This window comes from Schistocerca serialis, chromosome 1 (genome assembly GCF_023864345.2).
Source record: "Schistocerca serialis cubense isolate TAMUIC-IGC-003099 chromosome 1, iqSchSeri2.2, whole genome shotgun sequence".
NCBI classification, from domain to species: domain Eukaryota; kingdom Metazoa; phylum Arthropoda; class Insecta; order Orthoptera; family Acrididae; genus Schistocerca; species Schistocerca serialis.
In genome coordinates this window covers 57895182-57914916 of record NC_064638.1, presented here as the reverse complement: position 1 = coordinate 57914916, position 19735 = coordinate 57895182, and positions in this window count along the sequence as shown.

Genomic DNA, 19735 nt, shown 5'->3' with positions numbered 1-19735 from the left:
CAGAACTGAAGCATCGGAATCTAAAACTGGACTCACAGGAGAGGTTCAAATCGTAGAAAGTGAGAGTGTCAGTCCTATTGTACTTAAGACGGCATTGTGCTTTTGTATTAAATTCGGATGCTATTTCTGTGTTTCATAGTCAATAAGAAGGTGCAAGGTATACAGTAAACCTGAAGTGAAGCATCGGAATCTAAAACTGGACTCTCAGGAGAGGTTCAAATCGTAGAAAGTGAGAGTGTCAGTCCTCTTGTACTTAAGTCGGCATTGTGCCTTTTGTATTAAATTTGGATGCAATTTCTGTGTTTCATCGTCAATAAGAAGGTCCAAGGTATACAGTAAACCTGAAGTGAAGCATCGGAATCTAAAACTGGGCTAACAGGAGAGGTTCACATTCATAGAAAGTGAGAGTGTCAGTCCTCTTCTACTTAAGTCAGCATTGTGTCTTTTGTATTAAATTCGGATGAAATTTCTGTGTTTCATCATCAATAAGAATGTGCAAGGTATACAGTAATCTTTAAGTGAAGCATCGGAGTCTAAAACTGGACTCACAGGAGAGGTGCAAATCGTAGAAAGTGAGAGTGTCAGTCCTCTTGTACTTAAGACGGCATTGTGCTTTTGTATTAAATTCGGATGCAATTTCTGTGCTTCATCGTCAATAAGAATGTGCAAGGTATACAGTAAACCTGAAGTGAAGCATCGGAATCTAAAACTGGACTCAGAGGACAGGTTCAAATCGTAGAAAGTTAGGGTGTCAGTCCTCTTGTACTTAAGTCTGCATTGTGTCTTTTGTATTAAATTCGGATGCAAACTCTGTGTTTCATCGTCAATAAGAAGGTGCAAGGTATACAGTAATCTTGAAGTGAAGCATCGGAATTTTAAACTGGAATCACAGGAGAAGTTCAAATCGTAGAAAGTGAGAGTGTCAGTCCTCGTGTACTTAAGTCGGCATTGTGCCTTTTGTATAAAATTCGGATGCAATTTCTGTGTTTCATCGTCAATACGAAGATCCAAGGGATATAGTAAACCTGAAGTGAAGCATCGGAATCTAAAACTGGACTCACTGGAGAGGTTGAAATCATAGAAAGTGAGAGTGTCAGTCCTCTTGTACTAAAGTCGGCATTGTGCCTTTTGTATTAAATTCGGATGCATACTCTGTGTTTCATCGGCAATAAGAAAGTGCAAGCTATATAGTAAACCTGAAGTGAAGCATCGGATACCAAAGCTGGACTCACAGGAGAGGTTCAAGTCATAGAAAGTGAGAGTGTCAGTCCCCATGTACTTAAGTCGGCATTGTGCCTTTTGTATTACGTTGGGATGAAATTTCTGTGTATCATCGTTAATAAGAAGGTGTAAGATATACAGTATACCTGAAATGAAACATCCGAATCCAAAACTGGACTCACAGGAGAGGTTCAAAGCATATACAGTTAGAGTGTCAGTCCTCTTGTACTTAAGTCGGCATTGTGCCTTTTGTACTAAATTCGGATGCAATTTCTGTGTTTCATAGTCAATAAGAAGGTGCAAGGTATAAAGTAATCTTGAAAGTGACGCATCGGAATCTAAAACTGGACTCACAGGAGAGGTTCAAATCATAGAAAGTGAGAGTGTCAGTCCTCTTTTACTTAAGTCGATATTGTGCCTTTTGTATTAAATTCGGATGCAATTTCTGTGTTTCATAGTCAATAAGAAGGTGCAAGGTATACAGTAAACCTGAAGTGAAGCATCGGAATCTAAAACTGGACTCACAGGAGATGTAACAATCGTAGAAAGCCATAGTGTCAGTCCTCTTGTACTTAAGTTGGCATTGTGCCTTTTGTATTAAATTCGGATGCAATTTCTGTGTTTCATCGTCGATAAGAAGGTCCAAGGGATACAGTAAACCTGAAGTGAAGCATCGAAATCTAAAACTGGACTCACAGGAGAGGTTCAAAGCATAGACAGTTAGAGTGTCAGTCCTCTTGTACTTAAGTCGGCATTGTGCCTTTTGTATTAAATTCGGATGCAATTTCAGTGTTTCATCGTCAATAAGAAGGTCCAAGGGATACAGTAAACCTGAAGTGAAGCATCGGAATCTAAAACTGGACTCTCAGGAGAGGTTCAAATCGTAGAAAGTGAGAGTGTCAGTCCTCTTGTTCTTATGTCGGCATTGTGCCCTTTGTATTAATTTCGGAAGCAACTTCTGTGATTCATCGTCAATAAGAAGGTGCAAGTTATAAAGTAAACCTGAAGTGAAGCATCGGAATCTAAACCTGGACTCACAGGAGAGGTTCAAATCATAGAAAGTGAGAGTGTCAGTCCTCTTTTACTTAAGTCGCCAATGTGCCTTTTGTATTAAATTCGGATGCAATTTCTGTGTTTCATCGTCAATACGAAGGTCCAAGGGATACAGTAAACCTGAAGTGAAGCATCGGAATCAAAAACTGGACTCACAGGGGAGGTTCAAATCGTAGAAAGCGAGAGTGTCAGTCCTCTTGTACTTAAGTCGGCATTGTGACTTTTGTATTTATTTCAGATGCAATTTCTGTTATTCATCGTCAATAAGGAGGTGCAAAGTATACAGTAAACCTGAAGTGTAGCATCGGAATCTTAAACTTGACTCACAGGAGATGTTCAATCGTAGAAAGTCATAGTGTCAGTCCTCTTGTACTTAAGTCGTCATTGTGCCTTTTGTATTAAATTCGCATGCAATTTCTGTGTTTCACCGTCAATAAGAAGGTCCAAGGGATACAGTAAACTTGAAGTGAAGCATCGGAATCTAAAACTGGACTCACAGGAGAGGTATAGTTCATAGAATGTGAGAGTGTCAGTCCTCTTGTACTTAAGTCGGCATTGTGCCTTTTGTATTAAAATCGGATGCAATTTCTGTGTATCTTCGTCAATAATAAAGTGCAAGGTATAGAGTAATCTTGAAGTGAAGCATCAGAATGTAAAACTGCACTCACAGGAGAGGTACAAATCGTAGAAACTTAGGGAGTCAGTCCTCTTCGACTTAAATCGGCATTGTGCCTTTTGTATTAAATTCGGATGCAATTTCTGAGTTTCATCGTCAATAATAAGGTGCAATGTATAAAGTAATCTTGAAAGTGAAGCATCGGAATCTAAAACTAGACTCGCAGGAGAGGTTCAAATCATAGAAAGTGAGAGTGTCAGTCCTCTTCTACTTAAGTCGGCATTGTACTTTTGTATTAATTTCGGATGCAATTCCTGTGTTTCATAGTCAATAACAAGGTGCAAGGTATACAGTAAACCTGAAGTGAAGCATCGGAATCTAAAACTGGACTCTCAGGAGAGGTTCAAATCGTAGAAAGTGAGAGTGTCAGTCCTCTTGTACTTAAGTCGGCATTGTGCCTTTTGTATTAAATTTGGATGCAATTTCTGTGTTTCATCGTCAATAAGAAGGTCCAAGGTATACAGTAAACCTTAAGTGAAGCAACGGAAATCTAAAAGTGGACTAACAGGAGAGGTTCACATTCATAGAAAGTGAGAGTGTCAGTTCTCTTTTACTTAAGTCGGCATTGTGACTTTTGTAATAAATTCTTATGCAATTTCTGTGTTTGATCGTCAATAAGAAGGTCCATGGGATACAGTATACCGGAAGTGAAGCATCGGAATCTAAAACTGTACTCACTGGAGAGGTTCAAATCATAGAAAGTGAGAGTGTCAGTCCACTTGTACTAAAGTCGGCATTGTGCATTTTCTATAAAATTCGGTTGCAAACTCTGTGTTTCATCGTCAATAAGAAGGTGCAAGGTATACAGTAAACCTGAAGTGAAGCATCGGAATTCAAAACTGGACTCACAGGAGAGGTTAAATGCATAGACAGTTAGTGTGTCAGTCCTCTTGTACTTAAGTCGGCATTGTGCCTTTTGTATTAAATTCGGATGCAATTTCTGTGTTTCATCGTCAATAAGAAGTTCAAGGGATACAGTAAACCTGAAGTGAGGTATCGGAATCTAAAACTGGACTCACAGGAGAGGTTCAAATCGTAGAAAGTGAGAGTGTCAGTCCTCTTGTCCTTAAGTCGGCATTGTGCGCTTTGTATTAATTTCGGATGCAATTTCTGTGATCCATCGTCAATAAGAAGGTGCCAGTTATATAGTAAACCTGAAGTGAAGCATCGGAATCTAAACCTGGACTCACAGGAGAGGTTCAAATCATAGAAAGTGAGAGTGTCAGTCCTCTTTTACTTAAGTCGGCATTGTGCCTTTTGTATTAAATTCGGATGCAATTTCTGTGTTTCATCGTCATTAAGAAGGTCCAAGGGATACAGTAAACCTGAAGTTAAGCATCGGAATCTGAAACTGAACTAACAGGAGAGGTACAATTCATAGAAAGTGAGAGTGTCAGTCCTCTTGTACTTAAGTCGGCATTGTGCCTTTTGTATTAAAATCGGATGCAATTTCTGTGTATCATCGTCAATAAGAAGGTGCAAGGTATACAATAATCTTGAAGTGAAGCATCGGAATCTGAAACTGGACTCACAGGAGAGGTACAAATCGTAGAAACTGAGAGTGTCAGTCCTCTTGGACTTAAGTCAGCATTGTGTCTTTTGTATTAAATTCGGATGAAATTTCTGTGTTTCATCATCAATAAGAACGTGCAAAGTATACAGTAATCTTTAAGTGAAGCATCGGAATCTAAAACTGGACTCACAGGAGAGGTTCACATCGTAGAAAGTGAGAATGTCAGTCCTCTTGTACTTAAGACGGCATTGTGCTTTTGTATTAAATTCGGATGCAATTTCTGTGCTTCATCGTCAATAAGAAGGTGCAAGGTATACAGTAAACCTGAAGTGAAGCATCGGAATCTAAAACTGGACTCACAGGACAGGTTGAAATCGTAGAAAGTTAGGGTGTCAGTCCTCTTGTACTTAAGTCGGCATTGTGCCTTTTGTATTAAATTTGGATGCAAACTCTGTGTTTCATCGTCAATAAGAAAGTGCAAGCTATATAGTGAACCTGAAGTGAAGCATCGGAATCTAAAGCTGGACTCACAGGAGAAGTTCAAGTCATAGAAAGTGAGAGTGTCAGTCCCCATGTACTTAAGTCGGCATTGTGCCTTTTGTACTAAATTCGGATGCAATTTCAGTGTTTCATTGTCAATAAGAAGGTCCAAGGGATTCAGTAAACCTGAAGTGAAGCATCGGAATCTAAAACATGACTCTCAGGAGAGGTTCGAATCGTAGAAAGTGAGAGTGTCAGCCCTTTTGTCCTTACGTCGGCATTGTGCCCTTTGTATTAATTTCGGATGCAATTTCTGTGATTCATCGTCAATAAGATGGTGCAAGGTATACAGTAAACCTGAAGTGAAGCATCGGAATCTAAAACTGGACTCACAGAAGAGGTTCAAACACATAGAAAGTGAGAGTGTCAGTCCTCTTTTACTTAAGTCGGCATTGTGCCTTTTGTATTAAATTCGGATGCAATATCTGTTATTCATCGTCAATAAGAAAGTGCAAAGTATACAGTAATCCTGAAGTGAAGCTTAGGAATCTAAAACTGGACTCACAGGAGAGGTTCAAATCATAGAAAGTGAGAGTAACAGTCCTCTTGTACTTAAGTCGGCATTGTGCCTTTTTTTTAAAATTCGGATGCAATTTCAGTGTTTCATCGTCAATAAGAAGGTCCAAGGGATACAGTAAACCTGAAGTGAAGCATCGGAATCTAAAACTGGACTCTCAGGAGAGGTTCAAATCGTGGAAAGTGAGAGTGTCAGTCCTCTTGTCCTTATGTCGGCATTGTGCCCTTTGTATTAATTTCGGATGCAATTTCTGTGATCCATCGTCAATAAGAAGGTGCCAGTTATATAGTAAACCTGAAGTGAAGCATCGGAATCTAAACCTGGACTCACAGGAGAGGTTCAAATCATAGAAAGTGAGAGTGTCAGTCCTCTTTTACTTAAGTCGGCATTGTGCCTTTTGTATTAAATTCGGATGCAATTTCTGTGTTTCATCGTCATTAAGAAGGTCCAAGGGATACAGTAAACCTGAAGTTAAGCATCGGAATCTGAAACTGAACTAACAGGAGAGGTACAATTCATAGAAAGTGAGAGTGTCAGTCCTCTTGTACTTAAGTCGGCATTGTGCCTTTTGTATTAAAATCGGATGCAATTTCTGTGTATCATCGTCAATAAGAAGGTGCAAGGTATACAATAATCTTGAAGTGAAGCATCGGAATCTGAAACTGGACTCACAGGAGAGGTACAAATCGTAGAAACTGAGAGTGTCAGTCCTCTTGGACTTAAGTCAGCATTGTGTCTTTTGTATTAAATTCGGATGAAATTTCTGTGTTTCATCATCAATAAGAACGTGCAAAGTATACAGTAATCTTTAAGTGAAGCATCGGAATCTAAAACTGGACTCACAGGAGAGGTTCACATCGTAGAAAGTGAGAATGTCAGTCCTCTTGTACTTAAGACGGCATTGTGCTTTTGTATTAAATTCGGATGCAATTTCTGTGCTTCATCGTCAATAAGAAGGTGCAAGGTATACAGTAAACCTGAAGTGAAGCATCGGAATCTAAAACTGGACTCACAGGACAGGTTGAAATCGTAGAAAGTTAGGGTGTCAGTCCTCTTGTACTTAAGTCGGCATTGTGCCTTTTGTATTAAATTTGGATGCAAACTCTGTGTTTCATCGTCAATAAGAAAGTGCAAGCTATATAGTGAACCTGAAGTGAAGCATCGGAATCTAAAGCTGGACTCACAGGAGAAGTTCAAGTCATAGAAAGTGAGAGTGTCAGTCCCCATGTACTTAAGTCGGCATTGTGCCTTTTGTACTAAATTCGGATGCAATTTCAGTGTTTCATTGTCAATAAGAAGGTCCAAGGGATTCAGTAAACCTGAAGTGAAGCATCGGAATCTAAAACATGACTCTCAGGAGAGGTTCGAATCGTAGAAAGTGAGAGTGTCAGCCCTTTTGTCCTTACGTCGGCATTGTGCCCTTTGTATTAATTTCGGATGCAATTTCTGTGATTCATCGTCAATAAGATGGTGCAAGGTATACAGTAAACCTGAAGTGAAGCATCGGAATCTAAAACTGGACTCACAGAAGAGGTTCAAACACATAGAAAGTGAGAGTGTCAGTCCTCTTTTACTTAAGTCGGCATTGTGCCTTTTGTATTAGATTCGGATGCAATATCTGTTATTCATCGTCAATAAGAAAGTGCAAAGTATACAGTAATCCTGAAGTGAAGCTTAGGAATCTCAAACTGGACTCACAGGAGAGGTTCAAATCATAGAAAGTGAGAGTAACAGTCCTCTTGTACTTAAGTCGGCATTGTGCCTTTTTTTTAAAATTCGGATGCAATTTCAGTGTTTCATCGTCAATAAGAAGGTCCAAGGGATACAGTAAACCTGAAGTGAAGCATCGGAATCTAAAACTGGACTCTCAGGAGAGGTTCAAATCGTGGAAAGTGAGAGTGTCAGTCCTCTTGTCCTTATGTCGGCATTGTGCCCTTTGTATTAATTTCGGAAGCAGCTTCTGTGATTAATCGTCAAAAAGAAGGTGCAAGGTATACAGTAACCCTGAAGTGAAGCATCGGAATCTAAAACTGGACTCACTGAAGAGGTTCAAAACCCAGAAAGTGAGAGTGTCAGTCCTCTTTTACTTAAGTCGGCATTGTGCCTTTTGTATGAAGTTCGGATGCAATTTCTGTGTTTCATCGTCAATAAGAAGGTCCAAGGGATACAGTAAACCTGAAGTGAAGCATCGGAATATAAAACTGGATTCAGAGGAGAGGTACAATTCACAGAAAGTTAGTGTGTCAGTCCTCTTGTACTTAAGACGGCATTGTGCCTTTTGTATTAAAATCGGATGTAATTTCTGTGTCTCATCGTCAATAAGAAAGTGAAAGTTATACAATAATCTTGAAGTGAAGCATCAGAATTTAAAACTGGACTCACAGGAGAGGTTCAAATCGTAGAAACTGAGTGTCAGTCCTCTTGGACTTAAGTCAGCATTGTGCCTTTTGTATTAAATTCGGATGCAATTTCTGTGTTTCATCGTCAATAAGAAGGTGCAATGTATAAAGTAATCTTGAAAGTGAGGCATCGGAATCTAAAACTGGACTCACAGGAGAGGTTCAAATCATAGAAAGTGAGAGTGTCTGTCCTCTATTCTTAAGTCGGCATTGTGCCTTTTGTATTAAATTCGGATGCAAAGTCTGTGTTTCATCGTCAATAAGAAGGTGCAAGGGATACAGTAATCTTGAAGCGAAGCATCGAAATGTAAAACTGGCCGCACAGGAGAGGTACAAATCATAGAAAGTGAGAGTGTCAGTCCTCTTGTACTTAAGTCGGCTTTGTGCCTTTTGTATTAAATTCGGATGCAATTTCTGTGTTTCATCGGCAATAAGAAGGTCCAAGGGATACAGTAAACCTGAAGTGAAGCGTCAGATCTAAAAACTCGACTCACAGGAGAGGTTCAAATAATAGAAAGTGGGAGTGTCAGTCATCTTGTACTTAAGTCGGCATTCTGCCTTTTGTATTAAATTCGGATGCAATTTCTGTGTTTCATCGTCAATACGAGGATCCAAGGGATATAGTAAACCTGAAGTGAAGCATCGGAATCTAAAACTGGACTCCCAGGAGAGGTTCAAATCATAGAAAGTGAGAGTGTCAGTCCTCTTTTACTTAAATCGGCATTGTGACTTTTGTAATACATTCTGATGCAATTTCTTTGTTTGATCGTCAATAAGAAGGTCCAAGGGATATAGTATACCTGAAGTGAAGCATCGGAATATAAAACTGGACTCACAGGAGAGGTTCAAATCATAGAAAGTTAGAGTGTCAGTCCTCTTGTACTTAAGTCGGCATTGTACCTTTTGTATTAAATTCGGATGCAAACTCTGTGTTTCATCGTCAATAAGAAGGTCCAAGGTATGCAGTAATCTTGAAGTGAAGCATCGGAATCTAAATCTGGCCTCACAGGAGAGGTACAAATCATAGAAAGTGAGAGTGTCAGTCCTCTTGTACTTAAGTCGGCATTGTGCCTTTTGTATTAAATTCGGATGCAATTTCTGTGTTTCATCGGCAATAAGTAGGTCCAAGGGATACAGTAAACCTGAGGTGAAGCGTCGGATCTAAAAACTCGACTCACAGGAGAGGTTCAAATAATACAAAGTGAGAGTGTCAGTACTCTTGTACTTAAGTCGGCATTGTGCCTTTTGTATTAAATTCGGGTGCAATTTCTGTGTTTCATCGGCAATACGAAGATCTAAGGGATATAGTAAACCTGAAGTGAACCATCGGAATCTAAAACTGGACTCCCAGGAGAGGTTCAAATCATAGAAAGTGAGAGTGTCAGTCCTCTTTTACTTAAATCGGCATTGTGACTTTTGTAATACATTCTGATGCAATTTCTGTGTTTGATCGTCAATAAGAAGGTCCAAGGGATACAGTAAACCTGAAGTGAAGCATCGGAATATAAAACTGGACTCACAGGAAAGGTTCAAATCATAGAAAGTTAGAGTGTCAGTCCTCTTGTACTTAAGTCGGCATTGTACCTTTTGTATTAAATTCGGATGCAAACTCTGTGTTTCATCGTCAATAAGAAGGTGCAAGGTATACAGTAATCTTGAAGTGAAGCATCAGAATCTAAAACTGGCCTCACAGGAGAGGTACAAATCATAGACAGTGAGAGTGTCAGTCCTCTTGTACTTAAGTCGGCATTGTGCCTTTTGTATTAAATTCGGATGCAATTTCTGCGTTTCATAGGCAATAAGAAGGTCCAAGGGATACAGTAAACCTGAGGTGAAGCGTCGGATCTAAAAACTCGACTCAAAGGAGAGGTTCAAATAATACAAAGTGAGAGTGTCAGTACTCTTGTACTTCAGTCGGCATTGTGCCTTTTGTATTAAATTCGGATGCAATTTCTGTGTTTCATCGTCAATACGAAGATCCAAGTGATATAGTAAACCTGAAGTGAAGCATCGGAATCTAAAACTGGACTCACTGAAGAGGTTAAAGTCATAGAAAGTGAGAGTGTCAGACCTCATGTACTTAAGTCGGCATTGTGCCTTTTGTATTACGTTCGGATGAAATTTCTGTGTATCATCGTCAATAAGAAGGTGCAAGATATACAGTAAACGTGAAATGAAACATCGGAATCCAAAACTGGACCCACAGGAGAGGTACAAAGCATAGACAGTTAGAGTGTCAGTCCTCTTGTACTTAAGTCGGCATTGTTTCTTTTGTATTAAATTCGGATGCAATTTCAGTGTTTCATCGTCAATAAGAAGGTTCGAGGGATAGAGTAAACCTGAAGTGATGCATCGGACTCTAAAACTGGACTCTCAGGAGAGGTTCAAATCGTAGAAAGTGAGAGTGTCAGCCCTCTTGTCCTTAAGTCGGCATTGTGCCCTTGGCATTAATTTCGGATGCAACTTCTGTGATTCATCGTCAATAAGAAGGTGCAAGGTATACAGTAAACCAGAAGTGAAGCATCGGAATCTAAAACTGGACTCACTGAAGAGGTTCAAAACATAGAAAGTGAGAGTGTCAGTCCTCTTTTACTTAAGTCGATATTGTGCCTCTTGTATTAAATTCGGATGCAATTTCTGTGTTTCATAGTCAATAAGAAGGTCCAAGGTATACAGTAAACCTGAAGTGAAGCATCGGAATCTAAAACTGGACTCACAGGAGATGTAACAATCGTAGAAAGCCATAGTGTCAGTCCTCTTGTACTTAAGTTGGCATTGTGCCTTTTGTATTAAATTCGGATGCAATTTCTGTGTTTCATCGTCAATAAGAAGGTCCAAGGGATACAGTAAACTTGAAGTGAAGCATCGGAATCTAAAACTGGACTCACAGGAGAGGTTCAAAGCATAGACAGTTAGAGTGTCAGTCCTCTTGTACTTAAGTCGGCATTGTGCCTTTTGTATTAAATTCGGATGCAATTTCAGTGTTTCATCGTCAATAAGAAGGTCCAAGGGATACAGTAAACCTGAAGTGAAGCATCGGAATCTAAAACTGGACTCTCAGGAGAGGTTCAAATCGTAGAAAGTGAGAGTGTCAGTCCTCTTGTCCTTATGTCGGCATTGTGCCCTTTGTATTAATTTCGGAAGCAGCTTCTGTGATTAATCGTCAAAAAGAATGTGCAAGGTATACAGTAACCCTGAAGTGAAGCATCGGAATCTAAAACTGGACTCACTGAAGAGGTTCAAAACCCAGAAAGTGAGAGTGTCAGTCCTCTTTTACTTAAGTCGGCATTGTGCCTTTTGTATGAAGTTCGGATGCAATTTCTGTGTTTCATCGTCAATAAGAAGGTCCAAGGGATACAGTAAACCTGAAGTGAAGCATCGGAATATAAAACTGGATTCAGAGGAGAGGTACAATTCACAGAAAGTTAGTGTGTCAGTCCTCTTGTACTTAAGACGGCATTGTGCCTTTTGTATTAAAATCGGATGTAATTTCTGTGTATCATCGTCAATAAGAAAGTGAAAGTTATACAATAATCTTGAAGTGAAGCATCAGAATTTAAAACTGGACTCACAGGAGAGGTTCAAATCGTAGGAACTGAGTGTCAGTCCTCTTGGACTTAAGTCAGCATTGTGCCTTTTGTATTAAATTCGGATGCAATTTCTGTGTTTCATCGTCAATAAGAAGGTGCAATGTATAAAGTAATCTTGAAAGTGAGGAATCGGAATCTAAAACTGGACTCACAGGAGAGGTTCAAATCATAGAAAGTGAGAGTGTCTGTCCTCTATTCTTAAGTCGGCATTGTGCCTTTTGTATTAAATTCGGATGCAAAGTCTGTGTTTCATCGTCAATAAGAAGGTGCAAGGGATACAGTAATCTTGAAGCGAAGCATCGAAATGTAAAACTGGCCGCACAGGAGAGGTACAAATCATAGAAAGTGAGAGTGTCAGTCCTCTTGTACTTAAGTCGGCTTTGTGCCTTTTGTATTAAATTCGGATGCAATTTCTGTGTTTCATCGGCAATAAGAAGGTCCAAGGGATACAGTAAACCTGAAGTGAAGCGTCAGATCTAAAAACTTGACTCACAGGAGAGGTTCAAATAATAGAAAGTGGGAGTGTCAGTCATCTTGTACTTAAGTCGGCATTCTGCCTTTTGTATTAAATTCGGATGCAATTTCTGTGTTTCATCGTCAATACGAGGATCCAAGGGATATAGTAAACCTGAAGTGAAGCATCGGAATCTAAAACTGGACTCCCAGGAGAGGTTCAAATCATAGAAAGTGAGAGTGTCAGTCCTCTTTTACTTAAATCGGCATTGTGACTTTTGTAATACATTCTGATGCAATTTCTGTGTTTGATCGTCAATAAGAAGGTCCAAGGGATATAGTATACCTGAAGTGAAGCATCGGAATATAAAACTGGACTCACAGGAGAGGTTCAAATCATAGAAAATTAGAGTGTCAGTCCTCTTGTACTTAAGTCGGCATTGTACCTTTTGTATTAAATTCGGATGCAAACTCTGTGTTTCATCGTCAATAAGAAGGTCCAAGGTATGCAGTAATCTTGAAGTGAAGCATCGGAATCTAAATCTGGCCTCACAGGAGAGGTACAAATCATAGAAAGTGAGAGTGTCAGTCCTCTTGTACTTAAGTCGGCATTGTGCCTTTTGTATTAAATTCGGATGCAATTTCTGTGTTTCATCGGCAATAAGTAGGTCCAAGGGATACAGTAAACCTGAGGTGAAGCGTCGGATCTAAAAACTCGACTCACAGGAGAGGTTCAAATAATACAAAGTGAGAGTGTCAGTACTCTTGTACTTAAGTCGGCATTGTGCCTTTTGTATTAAATTCGGGTGCAATTTCTGTGTTTCATCGGCAATACGAAGATCTAAGGGATATAGTAAACCTGAAGTGAACCATCGGAATCTAAAACTGGACTCCCAGGAGAGGTTCAAATCATAGAAAGTGAGAGTGTCAGTCCTCTTTTACTTAAATCGGCATTGTGACTTTTGTAATACATTCTGATGCAATTTCTGTGTTTGATCGTCAATAAGAAGGTCCAAGGGATACAGTAAACCTGAAGTGAAGCATCGGAATATAAAACTGGACTCACAGGAAAGGTTCAAATCATAGAAAGTTAGAGTGTCAGTCCTCTTGTACTTAAGTCGGCATTGTACCTTTTGTATTAAATTCGGATGCAAACTCTGTGTTTCATCGTCAATAAGAAGGTGCAAGGTATACAGTAATCTTGAAGTGAAGCATCAGAATCTAAAACTGGCCTCACAGGAGAGGTACAAATCATAGACAGTGAGAGTGTCAGTCCTCTTGTACTTAAGTCGGCATTGTGCCTTTTGTATTAAATTCGGATGCAATTTCTGCGTTTCATAGGCAATAAGAAGGTCCAAGGGATACAGTAAACCTGAGGTGAAGCGTCGGATCTAAAAACTCGACTCAAAGGAGAGGTTCAAATAATACAAAGTGAGAGTGTCAGTACTCTTGTACTTCAGTCGGCATTGTGCCTTTTGTATTAAATTCGGATGCAATTTCTGTGTTTCATCGTCAATACGAAGATCCAAGTGATATAGTAAACCTGAAGTGAAGCATCGGAATCTAAAACTGGACTCACTGAAGAGGTTAAAGTCATAGAAAGTGAGAGTGTCACACCTCATGTACTTAAGTCGGCATTGTGCCTTTTGTATTACGTTCGGATGAAATTTCTGTGTATCATCGTCAATAAGAAGGTGCAAGATATACAGTAAACGTGAAATGAAACATCGGAATCCAAAACTGGACCCACAGGAGAGGTACAAAGCATAGACAGTTAGAGTGTCAGTCCTCTTGTACTTAAGTCGGCATTGTTTCTTTTGTATTAAATTCGGATGCAATTTCAGTGTTTCATCGTCAATAAGAAGGTTCGAGGGATAGAGTAAACCTGAAGTGATGCATCGGACTCTAAAACTGGACTCTCAGGAGAGGTTCAAATCGTAGAAAGTGAGAGTGTCAGCCCTCTTGTCCTTAAGTCGGCATTGTGCCCTTGGCATTAATTTCGGATGCAACTTCTGTGATTCATCGTCAATAAGAAGGTGCAAGGTATACAGTAAACCAGAAGTGAAGCATTGGAATCTAAAACTGGACTCACTGAAGAGGTTCAAAACATAGAAAGTGAGAGTGTTAGTCCTCTTTTACTTAAGTCGATATTGTGCCTCTTGTATTAAATTCGGATGCAATTTCTGTGTTTCATAGTCAATAAGAAGGTCCAAGGTATACAGTAAACCTGAAGTGAAGCATCGGAATCTAAAACTGGACTCACAGGAGATGTAACAATCGTAGAAAGCCATAGTGTCAGTCCTCTTGTACTTAAGTTGGCATTGTGCCTTTTGTATTAAATTCGGATGCAATTTCTGTGTTTCATCGTCAATAAGAAGGTCCAAGGGATACAGTAAACTTGAAGTGAAGCATCGGAATCTAAAACTGGACTCACAGGAGAGGTTCAAAGCATAGACAGTTAGAGTGTCAGTCCTCTTGTACTTAAGTCGGCATTGTGCCTTTTGTATTAAATTCGGATGCAATTTCAATGTTTCATCGTCAATAAGAAGGTCCAAGGGATACAGTAAACCTGAAGTGAAGCATCGGAATCTAAAACTGGACTCTCAGGAGAGGTTCAAATCGTAGAAAGTGAGAGTGTCAGTCCTCTTGTCCTTATGTCGGCATTGTGCCCTTGGTATTAATTTCGGATGCAACTTCTGTGATTCATCGTCAATAAGAAGGTGCTAGGTATACAGTAAACCCGAAGTGAAGCATTGGAATCTAAAACTGGACTCACTGAAGAGGTTCAAAACCCAGAAAGTGAGAGTGCCAGTCCTCTTTTACTTAAGTCGGCATTGTGCCGTTTGTATGAAATTCGGATGCAATTTCTGTGTTTCACCGTCAATAAGAAGGTCCAAGGGATAGAGTAAACCTGAAGTGAAGCATTGGAATCTAAAACTGGACTCACAGGAGAGGTACAATTCACAGAAAGTGAGTGTGTCAGTCCTCTTTTACTTAAGTCGGCATTGTGCCTTTTGTATTAAAATCGGATTCAATTTCTGATATCATCTTCAATAAGAAGGTGAAAGTTATACAATAATCTTGAAGTGAAGCATCAGAATCTAAAACTGGACTCACAGGAGAGGTTGAAATCGTAGAAACTGAGAGTGTCAGTCCTCTTTGACTTAAGTCGGCATTGTGCCTTTTGTATTAAATTCGGACGCAATTTCTGTGTTTCATCGTCAATAAGAAGGTGCAATGTATAAAGTAGTCTTGAAAGTGACGCATCGGAATCTAAAACTGGACTCACAGGAGAGGTTCAAATCATAGAAAGTGAGAGTGTCAGTCCTCATGTTCTTTAGTCGGCATTGTGACTTTTGTATTAAATTCGGATGCAAACTCTGTGTTTCATCGTCAATAAGAAGGTGCAAGGTATACTGTAATCTTGAAGTGAAGCATCGGAATGTAAAACTGGCCTCACAGGAGAGGTACAAATCATAGAAAGTGAGAGTGTCAGTCCCCTTGTACTTAAGTCGGCTTTGTGCCTTTTGTATTACATTCGGATGCAATTTCTGTGTTTCATCGGCAATAAGAAGGTCCAAGGGATACAGTAAACCTGAAGGGAAGCGTCGGATCTAAAAACTCGACTCACAGGAGAGGTTCAAATAATAGAAAGTGGTAGTGTCAGTCCTCTTGTACTTAAGTCGGCATTGTTCCTTTTGTATTAAATTCGGATGTAATTTCTGTTATTCATCGTCAATACGAAGATCCAAGGGATATAGTAAACCTGAAGTGAAGCATCGGAATCTAAAACTGGACTCCCAGGAGAGGTTCAAATCATAGAAAGTGAGAGTGTCAGTCCCCTTGTACTTAAGTCGGCTTTGTGCCTTTTGTATTACATTCGGATGCAATTTCTGTGTTTCATCGGCAATAAGAAGGTCCAAGGGATACAGTAAACCTGAGGTGAAGCGTCGTATCTAAAAACTCGGCTCACAGGAGAGGTTCATATAATAGAAAGTGAGAGTGTCTGTCCTCTTGTACTTAAGTCGGCATTGTGCCTTTTGTAATAAATTCGGATGCAATTTCTGTGTTTCATCGTCAATACGAAGATCCAAGGGATATAGTAAACCTGAAGTGAAGCATCTGAATCTAAAACTGGACTCTCTGGAGAGGTTAAAGTCATAGAAAGTGAGAGTGTCAGAACCCATGTACTTAAGTCGGCATTGTGCCTTTTGTATTACGTTCGGATGAAATTTCTGTGTATCATCGTCAATAAGAAGGTGCAAGATATACAGTAAACGTGAAGTGAAACATCGGAATCCAAAAATGGACTCACAGGAGAGGTACAAAGCATAGACAGTTAGAGTGTCAGTCCTCTTGTACTTAAGTCGGCATTGTGGCTTTTGTATTAAATTCGGATCCAATTTCAGTGTTTCATCGTCAATAAGAAGGTCCAAGGGATAGAGTAAACTTGAAGTGAAGCATCGGAATCTAAAATTGGACTCTCAGGAGAGGTTCAAATCGTAGAGAGTGAGAGTGTCAGCCCTCTTGTCCTTAAGTCGGCATTGTGCGCTTTGTATTAATTTCGGATGCAATTTCTGTGATTCATCGTCAATAAGAAGGTGCAAGGTATACAGTAAACCTGAAGTGAAGCATCGGAATCTAAAACTGGACTCTCAGGAGAGGTTCAAGTCGTAGAAAGTGAGAGTGTCAGTCCTCTTGTCCTTAAGTCGGCATTGTGCCCTTTGTATTAATTTCGGATGCAGCTTCTGTGATTCATCGTCAATAAGAAGGTGCAAGGTATACAGTAAACCTGAAGTGAAGCATCGGAATCTAAAACTGGACTCACTGAAGAGGTTCAAAACATAGAAAGTGAGAGTGTCAGTCCTCTTTTACTTAAGTCAGCATTGTGCCTTTTGTATTAAATTCGGATGCTATTACTGTGTTTCATCGTCAATAAGAAGGTCCAAGGGATACAGTAAACCTAAAGTGAAGCATCGGAATCTAAAACTGGACTCACAGGAGAGGTTCAAAGCATAGACAGTTAGAGTGTCAGTCATCTTGTACTAAAGTCGGCATTGTGCCTTTTGTATTAAATTCGGATGCAATTTCAGTGTTTCATCGTCAATAAGAAGGTCCAATGGTTACAGTAAACCTGAAGTGAAGCATCGGAATCTAAAACTGGACTCTCAGGAGAGGTTCAAATCATAGAAAGTGAGAGTGTCAGTCCTCTTGTCCTTATGTCGGCATTGTGCCCTTTGTATTAATTTCGGATGTAACTTCTGTGATTCATCGTCAATAAGGAAGGTGCAAGGTATACAGTAAACCTGAAGTGAAGCATCGGAATCTAAAACTGGACTCACTGAAGAGGTTCAAAACCCAGAAAGTGAGAGTGCCCGTCCTCTTTTACTTAAGTCGGCATTGTGCCTTTTGTATGAAATTCGGATGCAATTTCTGTGTTTCATCGCCAATAAGAAGGTCCAAGGGATACAGTAAACCTGAAGTGAAGCATCGGAATCTAAAACGGGACTCACAGGAGAGGTACAATTCACAGAAAGTGAGTGTGTCAGTCCTCTTGTACTTAAGTCGGCATTGTTCCTTTTTTATTAAATTCGGATGCAATTTCTGTGTTTCATCGTCAATATGAAGATCCAAGGGATATAGTAAACCTGAAGTGAAGCATTGGAATCTAAAACTGGACTCCCAGGAGAGGTTCAAATCATAGTAAGTGAGAGTGTCAGTCCTCTTTTACTTAAGTCGGCATTGTCACTTTTGTAATACATTCTAATGCAATTTCTGTGTTTGATCGTCAATAGGAAGGTCCAAGGGATACAGCATTCCTGAAGTGAAGCATCGGAATATAAAACTGGACTCACAGGAGAGGTTCAAATCATAGAAAGTTTGAGTGTCAGTCCTCTTGTACTTAAGTCGGCATTGTACCTTTTGTATTAAGTTCGGATGCAAACTCTGTGTTTCATCGTCAATAAGAAGGTGCAAGTTATACAGTAATCTTGAAGTGAAGCATCGGAATCTAAAACTGGCCTCACAGGAGAGGTACAAATCATAGAAAGTGAGAGTGTCAGTCCCCTTGTACTTAAGTCGGCTTTGTGCCTTTTGTATTACATTCGGATGCAATTTCTGTGTTTCATCGGCAATAAGAAGGTCCAAGGGATACAGTAAACCTGAAGGGAAGCGTCGGATCTAAAAACTCGACTCACAGGAGAGGTTCAAATAATAGAAAGTGGTAGTGTCAGTCCTCTTGTACTTAAGTCGGCATTGTTCCTTTTGTATTAAATTCGTATGTAATTTCTGTTATTCATCGTCAATACGAAGATCCAAGGGATATAGTAAACCTGAAGTGAAGCATCGGAATCTAAAACTGGACTCCCAGGAGAGGTTCAAATCATAGAAAGTGAGAGTGTCAGTCCTCTTTTACTTAAGTCGGCATTGTGACTTTTGTAATACATTCTAATGCAATTTCTGTGTTTGATCGTCAATAAGAAGGTCCAAGGGATACAGTATACCTGAAGTGAAGCATCGGAATATAAAACTGGACTCACAGGAGAGGTTCAAATCATAGAAAGTTAGAGTGTCAGTCCTCTTGTACTTAAGTCGGCATTGTACCTTTTGTATTAAATTCGGATGCAAACTCTGTGTTTCATCGTCAATAAGAAGGTGCAAGGTATACAGTAATCTTGAAGTGAAGCATCGGAAACTAAAACTGGCCTCACAGGAGAGGTACAAATCATAGAAAGTGAGAGTGTCAGTCCTCTTGTACTTAAGTCGGCATTGTGCCTTTTGTATTAAATTCGGATGCAATTTCTGTGTTTCATCGGCAATAAGAAGGTCCAAGGGATACAGTAAACCTGAGGTGAAGCGTCGTATCTAAAAAATCGGCTCACAGGAGAGGTTCATATAATAGAAAGTGAGAGTGTCAGTCCTCTTGTACTTAAGTCGGCATTGTGCCTTTTGTAATAAATTCGGATGCAATTTCTGTGTTTTATCGTCAATACGAAGATCCAAGGGATATAGTAAACCTGAAGTGAAGCATCTGAATCTAAAACTGGACTCTCTGGAGAGGTTAAAGTCATAGAAAGTGAGAGTGTCAGAACCCATGTACTTAAGTCGGCATTGTGCCTTTTGTATTACGTTCGGATGAAATTTCTGTGTATCTTCGTCAATAAGAAGGTGCAAGATATACAGTAAACGTGAAGTGAAACATCGGAATCCAAAACTGGACTCACAGGAGAGGTACAAAGCATAGACAGTTAGAGTGTCAGTCCTCTTGTACTTAAGTCGGCATTGTGGCTTTTGTATTAAATTCGGATCCAATTTCAGTGTTTCATCGTCAATAAGAAGGTCCAAGGGATAGAGTAAACTTGAAGTGAAGCATCGGAATCTAAAACTGGACTCTCAGGAGAGGTTCAAATCGTAGAGAGTGAGAGTGTCAGCCCTCTTGTCCTTAAGTCGGCATTGTGCGCTTTGTATTAATTTCGGATGCAATTTCTGTGATTCATCGTCAATAAGAAGGTGCAAGGTATACAGTAAACCTGAAGTGAAGCATCGGAATCTAAAACTGGACTCACTGAAGAGGTTCAAATCATAGAAAGTGAGAGTGTCAGTCCTCTTTTACTTAAGTCAGCATTGTGCCTTTTGTATTAAATTCGGATGCTATTACTGTGTTTCATCGTCAATAAGAAGGTCCAAGGGATACAGTAAACCTAAAGTGAAGCATCGGAATCTAAAACTGGACTCACAGGAGAGGTTCAAAGCATAGACAGTTAGAGTGTCAGT